Raw genomic sequence first — 8351 nt, 5'->3', positions numbered from 1 at the left:
TTAAAACAGCAAACGTACAAGGCAGATCTCTCTGAATCTGACTTCAAACCATCCCTGACCCTCCATCTATTCTGCAATCTCATTCCAACGTAGACTCCAGATCCATTCCTTATGTAAAATCAGTGCTTTCTACTACTGAATAATATAGCAAACAAACATTTCTGATACTCATTCCATCGCTAAAAGAATACCCTCTGATTATAAGTAAAAATCTCTAATTTCATAGCCAAGTAGACATCTATTCCCATCACTCCTTCCCTGACCCCACCCTATCTGTACTATATTCTGTTTTTCTGATGAAGTAATATGTAAAGTATGCATCCTTAGTACATCCCTTATCTTAACACTTTCTTTGACCTTTCATCTACTGCTGACTTGACCTCTATCCCTGACTCCATTCCAATACCTTATCGTATGTAAAATCAGCACTTTCAATTATCAATTATATAGGAAACAGGTATCCCCCAACACTAACAAAATTTCTGATCCGTCCCATCCCTAACTCCTATCCTAACACTCATATAATAATCATAGTAATAAAAATGCTGTTCTATGAGCATTTAATGTAAAAACTGGACACACATGACCCTCAACACATCACTGACACTCACTTGATCCTTATTTCTACCAAGCCCCTTTTCAGTTACAGATCACTCTTTTTCAGTGTTCAAGCAATGTTCAAAACAAACATCCCTGGTATCATCCCATCATTGACCCTGAAGTTATCTTTAACTCTTGCCAACTATTTGACTTATACCTGCTCCTTTATCCCCTGTGATTGTGTGATTAGCAAGTAATATGAGAAAGAAATATCCTTAATTTTGAACCCATCCCTAACCATCATCCTATTTAAAATCACTCTTTGTACAGGTAGTAATATTGTAAACAGAATTCTTTGATCCTCATTCACACCATTGACAACTGTCATGTAATTCTTCCATTTAAGTAAAACCACTATTTTATATTAGCAAGTATTCCCCCCAAAAAACAAGAACCTCTGTAGTGCTCACCATACACAAGATCCTCATCCATCACTAACCCTTACATCACATCTGCTACTAGTCTTCCTAATCTTGTCACCCTCGATAACTATGCTATTCTATGTCTTATGTAAATTCCCCACTTTCCAAAATTACCAAGTAATATAACAAACAGATGGAGCTTATTCTTGTATACCTGATGCTGACTTCATTCTAGTTCTCCACTTGGTCTCTTACTGTAAATAAAATCGCCGTAGTTTTAAAAGTTAAGTAATGTGAGAAACAAGCATGCCTGACCCTTACCACATCTCCAAAACAAACATGATCTTATACGTTCTGTAAAGGTCACTTTTTAAAATTAGCAAGGAAAATGCAAAATAGTCTTCCCCTACTGTTATTCCTTCCCTAACCCAGTCCCCTTTTCTGACACTTTCATAGCTTTTCCTTATAACATCACCCCACTGTCAAAAACCCTCAACCTACCTTCATCCTTACTCATAAACTTTTACCTGAATCTTCTACACTATACCGTATCCTATCTTAAAAATTGCTATTCTTAATTACCAAGCAGTTTGAGAAATCATCCTTGATACACACTTAATCCAGGCCTTCACCCTAACTCTGACCCTCTTCCCTTGAAATATTATTTGTTTTTTAATATAAAAATAAATGTGAGAAAGAAAAATCTCTCATTCTATGAAAAATCCTGGTATCATTTCCAACTAATATGCATTAAAGTCCAGAGACTAAAAAGAAGATTGTAACACTGGGCCTGAAACAGTGCAGGTACTCTATAAACATTAAGTGAATGCAAATGAGTAGACAGTTTCACTTATGGTTGATTTCAGCCACTGGAGTCAAAGGTGGCACTTTCTATAAAGTTCTCTGTTGGCATCTGTGATCGGTGGTAGACATAATTTAGCTCCATAGAGGGTGTGGAAAAAAGGGAACCCTCCTACACTGTTTGTGGGAATGTAAATTTGTGTAGCCACTATGGAAAATAGTACGGAGGTGCCTCAAAAAACTAAATATAGAGTTGCCATATGATTCTGCAATCCCACTCCTGGGCATACATCTGGAGAAAACTAGAATTCAAAAAGATACATGCACCCCAATGTTCACTGCAGCACTATTTACAATAGCCAAAGCATGGAAAGAACCTAAATGTCCATCGACAGATGAATGGATAAAGAAGATGTGGTACATATATATTATACAATGGAATATTACTCAACCATGAAAAAGAATGAAATAATGCCATTTGCAGCAACATGGATTCAACTGGAGATTATCGTACTAAGTGAAGTAAGTCGGAAAGAAAAGGACAAATACCATATCATATCACTTATATGTGAAATCTGACACAAATGAACTTATCTATGAAACAGAAATGGATTCACAGACATAGAGAACACACTTGTGTTTGCCAAGGGTAAGGGAGAGCAAGGGAGGAATGGATTGGGAGTTTGGGACTAGCAGATGCAAGCTATTATATATATAGGATGGATAAACAACAAGGTCCTACTGTATAGCATAGGGAACTATATTCAATATCCTGTGATAAACCGTAATGGAAAAGAATATGAAAAAGTATGTATATATATGTATACCTGAATCACTTTGCTGTACAGTGGAAATTAACACAACAATTATAAATCAACTATACTTCAATAAAATACATTTTTAAAAAGAAAGTCTAAAATTAATAAAATTGGACAACTGTTTTGGGGAAAAAAGTAATAATTTAGCTCCATAAATGTGAATCAGGAAAAAAGAGAACACATCACTGTGGAAGAATGAAGTCAGAGGTGTTAATGGATGTGTGTGTGCAGGTAAGTTCACCTCTTTCTTCCCTGCTCCTTTCTGTTTCTCTCCCCTCCAATCTTATCATCCCCGTAATGCCATTTCAAACTGCCCTTTGTGGTTTTTCACCCGTGTCTTCTGAAACCTGGCTGCAGAGGGAGGTACAGTAGCCACTCTCCACTCCTCCCTTCCCTGGGACCCCAGATGACCAGTACCCAGATAATTCTTATTTTAAGGATATGACTCTTGACCATGCTGGGAAACATTCAGGGAATAGCAGGGCTATCACTTGCAGAAACAAATTTAAAAGAACCTAACAGTTCTCAAAAATCACCATCCTGTAGTTCTCAGTTTCACTTTGACTCTTTGACAGTCCCTAAACCAAGATCCCAATGGTCTCTCGTATTGTCCTTCATTTCCCTTCCTCTCAACATGCTGTCTTTTGAGAATCTAAGACCTGAAGATAGAAAATAGAACTCCATGAGGTGCCCTCTTGATTCTGCATGACAGTGGTCTAAGAGATTTTCAAAAAATAGTGACCTCCTATCCCCAATTCACTAGACCTCTGCCTTTCATTCAGGAATGATTTCTGTTGGTTTCGTGTAAGAACATGTCATAGGTGAGGTTATAATTTATGTCTAGCGGTCATTCTAATATACTTCCGGGGCCTGGCCTAACATAAATACTAGTGTGGACCATCATATGATTACTTCAGCAATGCCATCCCCATGAAGAGGAAGTACACGTGTGACCACAGTGAGGTTTCTAGAAAATGCTCTTTCTTTAACTAGGAAATAATGCAGGTGAAGATTTCTTTAGTCCTAGATGAAGGGGACAGCAAATTCTTTCTGCAAAGGATCAGATAGTGACTAATTTAAGCTTTGTAGGTCATATATGGTCTCTGTTGCATATTCTTCAGTTTTTCAAACAACTCTTGAAAAATGTAAGGACTTTTCTTAGCTTTCAGGCCTTACAAATACAGATCACTGGCCAGATTTATTCTGTGAGCCATAGTTTTCCAACCCCTGTTTAGAGAGTCAGTCTCACCTCCCAAATCCATCAAAGCCCTCCACCATTTCTTGGGCTTTCCATAGTACCAGTACAGATTTATGATGAATTTACCTTCTCTGACTCCTGAAAAGGGCCTATGGAATTGATTTTTGTACATAGTGTGAGGGAGGAGTAAAGTTTCATTTGTACACATGGATACCCAACAGTACCAAGACCGCTTATCGGAAAGGCAGTCATTTCCCCATAGACTTGAAATGCTACTACTGTCATATATCACTTGTCTCATTTAGATAGCTATGGATTTCTCACCAGTAAATATGGAGAGCAGAAGACAGTGGAACATCATCTTTATTTTGATTTTATTTTTTATTGTATTTGATTTACAATATTATATTAGTGTTAAGTGTACATTGAACATTCTCTTGAAAGTGCTGACAGGAAAAAAAAAATCAACCCAGAATTCTGTATCCATTGAAAATATCCTTCACAGATGAAGATGAAATGTTTTCAGAAAAAATAAAACTAAGATTATTTGTCACCAGCAGACATATACTAAAATAAATGCTATAGGACATTCTTCAGGCTGAGGAAAAATGACACCAGGGGATTACACAGATCTTCAGGAGCCAACAAAGAACAGCAGGAAATTTGAGTATCTGGGTAAATACAAAAGACTATACAGTTAGCACTCTCTATCCATAGGTTCTGCATCTGCAGATTTAATCAACCATGGATTGAAAATATTTGAAAAGTAAAAAACTCCAGAAAGTTCCAAAAAGCAAAACTTGCATTTGCTGTGTGCCAGCAACTATTTACATAGCATTGACATTGTGTTGCAATTATTTACATAGTATTTACATTGTATTAGTAATTTACATTTACATTAGTAATCTAGAGATGATTTAAGGTATATGGGAGAATGTGCATAGATTATATTCAAATACTATGCAGGGTTGCTACAAACCTACAATTTGTAAAAAATGCAGTATCTGTAAAGTCCAATAAAACAAAGTGCAGTAAAATGAGGCATGCCCATAACTACTTTAGCTTTGTTATAATTTGTGTTTATATAACTTTTCCACCTATTTAATTTTAGTCTATGTTCTGCAGATTTAATGTACATTAAGCATCATACGGGTGGGATTTCCTTACTTATCCATGCTGTCAATTTCTGCCTTTTAATTGGAGTTTAGTCCATTTATATTTAATATTCATATGGTTGGGTTTACATCTACCATTTTGCTCTTTTCAATTAGTTCAATCTGGTCTTTCTTCCTTTTTGCTCCTTTTGTGTCATATTTCGAATTATCTGGGTGCTTTTTAAAATACCTTTTTTTTTTTTTTTTTTTTTTTTTTTGCGGTACGCAGGCCTCTCACTGTTGTGGCCTCTCCCGTTGAGGAGCACAAGCTCCGGACGCACAGGCTCAACGGCCATGGCTCACAGGCCTAGCCGCTCCGCAGTATGTGGGATCTTCCCGGACCGAGGCGTGAACCCGTGTCCCCTGCATCGACAGGCAGACTCTCAACCACTGTGCCACAAGGGAAGCCCTAAAATACCTTTTTATTCCCTCTCTTGACTTATTAGATATACCACTATTTGTGGTCAATGCTAGAGTTTAAAATATAAAACTTTTATTATATTCTACTCTCAAATTATATTATACTGGTTTAGGTATAAAATAATGGAATAAAGTTACAAGAGGGTACTTCCCTACTCAAATCTTCTGGTTTTATTTACAGATATTTTACTGCTACATGTTTTAAATATCACAATATATTGCTATTATTTTTATTTTATGTAGTCAATTTCCCTTAAGGAAATTAAGAAAATGTAAAGCCTGTTTTATATTTGCCCATATACTTACTATTTCCAAGAATCTTCATCTCTTCTTGTAGTCCAGAGTTTCCATATGTTATCATTAAAGTTCAGCTTGAAGAACTTCCTTTAACACATATATTAGAGCAGGTCTGCTGGTAACCAATTCTATCAGCTTCTGTTTGCCTGAAAATGCCTTGTTTTGCCTTAATTTTTGAAGGTTAAATTTTCTGGGTAGAAAATTATAGATTGACAGATTTCTCTAACAGCGATTTATAGATGGTAATCCTTTGGCTACTTTGCATCAAATTTAATATGTCATCTGTCATTGTTATAGCTGTTCTCCTCTATGTAATCAGTCTTTTTATTCAGCCTACTGTTGATTTTCTCTTTATCAGTGGTATTTAGAAACTTGATTATGTTTTTCCTTATTTTGGTTTTCTTTGTGTTATTTGATCTTCCTCAATCAGAGCATTTATCATTTTTATTTAATCTGATAAATGGTTTACTTTTTTTCTGCAAATATTTTCTGCCCTTCACTCCTGCAATTTCTCTCTTTTCCTTCACGAACTCAAAGGACATGAATGTTACTTTGTATTATCCCAAAGATCACTGTGACTCTTTCTGTCTTTTTTTTAATTTAATTTTTTATTTTATATTGTAGTATAGTTGATTTACAATGTTGTGTTAGTTTCAGGTGTACAGCAAAGTGATTCAGTTATACATACACATATATCCACTGTTTTTCAGATTCTTTACCCATATAGGTTATTACGGAATATTGAGTAGAGTTCCCTGTGCTATACAATAGGTTTTGTTGATTATTTAAAAAAATAGTAGTGTGTATATGTTAATCCCAAACTCCTAATTTATCCTTCCCCCTTGCATTTCCCCTTTGGTAACCATAAGTTTGTTTTCATCTTTCCATTTTTTAGCCTTATTTATCTTTGTGCTTAAGGTTGGATGGTTATTATTATGTTTCATATTCACTGATAATTTCCCCACAGTGTTGAAAAATTATACGAATTTTTCATTTCGTATAGTTTTTCAGCTTCAGAATTTCCATTTGGTTCTGATTTTTAGTTTCTATTTGTTTATTTAATTTTCTGTTTTGCTCTCTTATTATAGTCAGATTTTTCTTCAAATCCTTAAATGTATTTATAAGAACTCTTTTATAATCCTTGTTTGTTTGTTCAATTTATTCAGTTATATCTAGGCCAGGTTCTATTGACTAATTTTTCTTTTGGTTATGAGTCACATTTTCATGCTTCTATGTGCATCTAAAGTTTTAGATTGCATACACACATATTCTTACAAACACATAAGGGAATCTTCTTCAGACTTCATAAAGACTAAATTCCTATCTCTATATCTCACACCATTGATTTATAGGAAATCAAATTATCTGACCTTCAAGATCAAACTCTCTCAGTTTACTAAGAAAAAGAAACAGTAAATGAAGGACTGTTTTCTCTATTTTATGATTACCTACAACCATAAACACATTTGGATTCTAAAGAGTGAATATGCACAAAGCAAAGTATCTGGAAGGCTTCAAAGCAAACTACTAATAGGATCTACCTCTCAAGGACACAAGGTAGATTATATGTCTATTATATCGCAAAAAAGCTGGGGGGAAAAAGAATACAAGGTAGAGCCTAAGTGTTTTAATTATGCCTGTCTTAAGGATTGAACTTTTGAAAACAAACAAAGGTTACTTTTGAAATTCACAGAAAACAAAACAAAAATGTTCCCATTATAAATTTAATGAAACTGCAAGTTATAAAGGATCAGTTACCGTAAGATGCTATTTTTTTCTATAGAAATAGACGTAGTTCTATGTACATTCTGGAAAGATTAAATGTCCTACCTTTAGTGGTCGTGGAAACAAAAACTTTTGGCTAATTATTACTTAACATAAAATCCAGTGTTCTTAGGTATATTTAATGACATTTGAAGTGACCTTGCTACAAAAGATAAAAGAGAAAAGCATGGAAAAAGGAAAAATTTCTAACCACAAGAAAATCCCATATATAGATGATGTCAGTTAAAATTTATAGCCAAAAACCCCTGTCCAGAAGCACAGAAACACATACACATGCACACAAATACAATGGATATAGAAGAAAGGACAGAATGCGATAGATTGAAATATCAATTGAGTTTATGTCAGTGAGAGTATCCTCTTTCTTGTTTTATAATTGATTTATCATTTCTTTGCCAGATGCATGTATTATCATTAGAATTTGACCAAGAATAAAGGAAATGTGTGAGTATCCATTTATCCAATGCTGAGTGAAGAAACAATGACAAAAAGCTCCACCTACAGTATAACCAGGATACAACTGAAGAAAATAAATAATGATGTGTTCATCTGTGGTTGAAAGTTTGTGTGTTTCAAGCACTGTGTGAGCAAATAGGGGAGTTTATTGATGAGCAGTAGACTATATTTATTTAGTTAAATAATATCAGCTCTCATGAATGAATGGTTGTACATCTTGTTTACAACATTCGAACACATGTACCCATTAAGCTGTCCATAGTGGTTCCCTTGGGATAGGTTGATTTGGGATGAAGTATTTCCATATGTCTTTCAGAGATGTGGGTATTCTGCAAGAGTCTTCACAATGTTTGTACTATACTGTAATTCAATAGCAAATCCAGAACAAATATGTGCAGAAAAAATTATTGGTGACAACTTGCTCTGTTGACCTCAGGAGGCCTAAGGAATATGAACATAC

The 8351-nt window shown here is 34.9% G+C and overlaps 1 long non-coding RNA gene across 1 annotated transcript; it reads left to right on the top strand.

Annotated features, from left to right (window-relative positions):
• Nucleotides 1-2227: 2227 nt before the first annotated feature.
• LOC116748036 lies at nt 2228-8039 on the top strand. Its single transcript, XR_004348159.1, has 3 exons — nt 2228-2285; nt 7003-7207; nt 7835-8039. It is a non-coding gene; the product is annotated as an uncharacterized LOC116748036 (long non-coding RNA).
• The last annotated feature ends 312 nt before the right edge of the window (nt 8040-8351 follow it).

Source organism: Phocoena sinus, chromosome X (assembly GCF_008692025.1).
Source record: "Phocoena sinus isolate mPhoSin1 chromosome X, mPhoSin1.pri, whole genome shotgun sequence".
NCBI classification, from domain to species: Eukaryota; Metazoa; Chordata; class Mammalia; order Artiodactyla; family Phocoenidae; genus Phocoena; species Phocoena sinus.
This window is presented reverse-complemented; position numbering and strand designations above follow the sequence as displayed.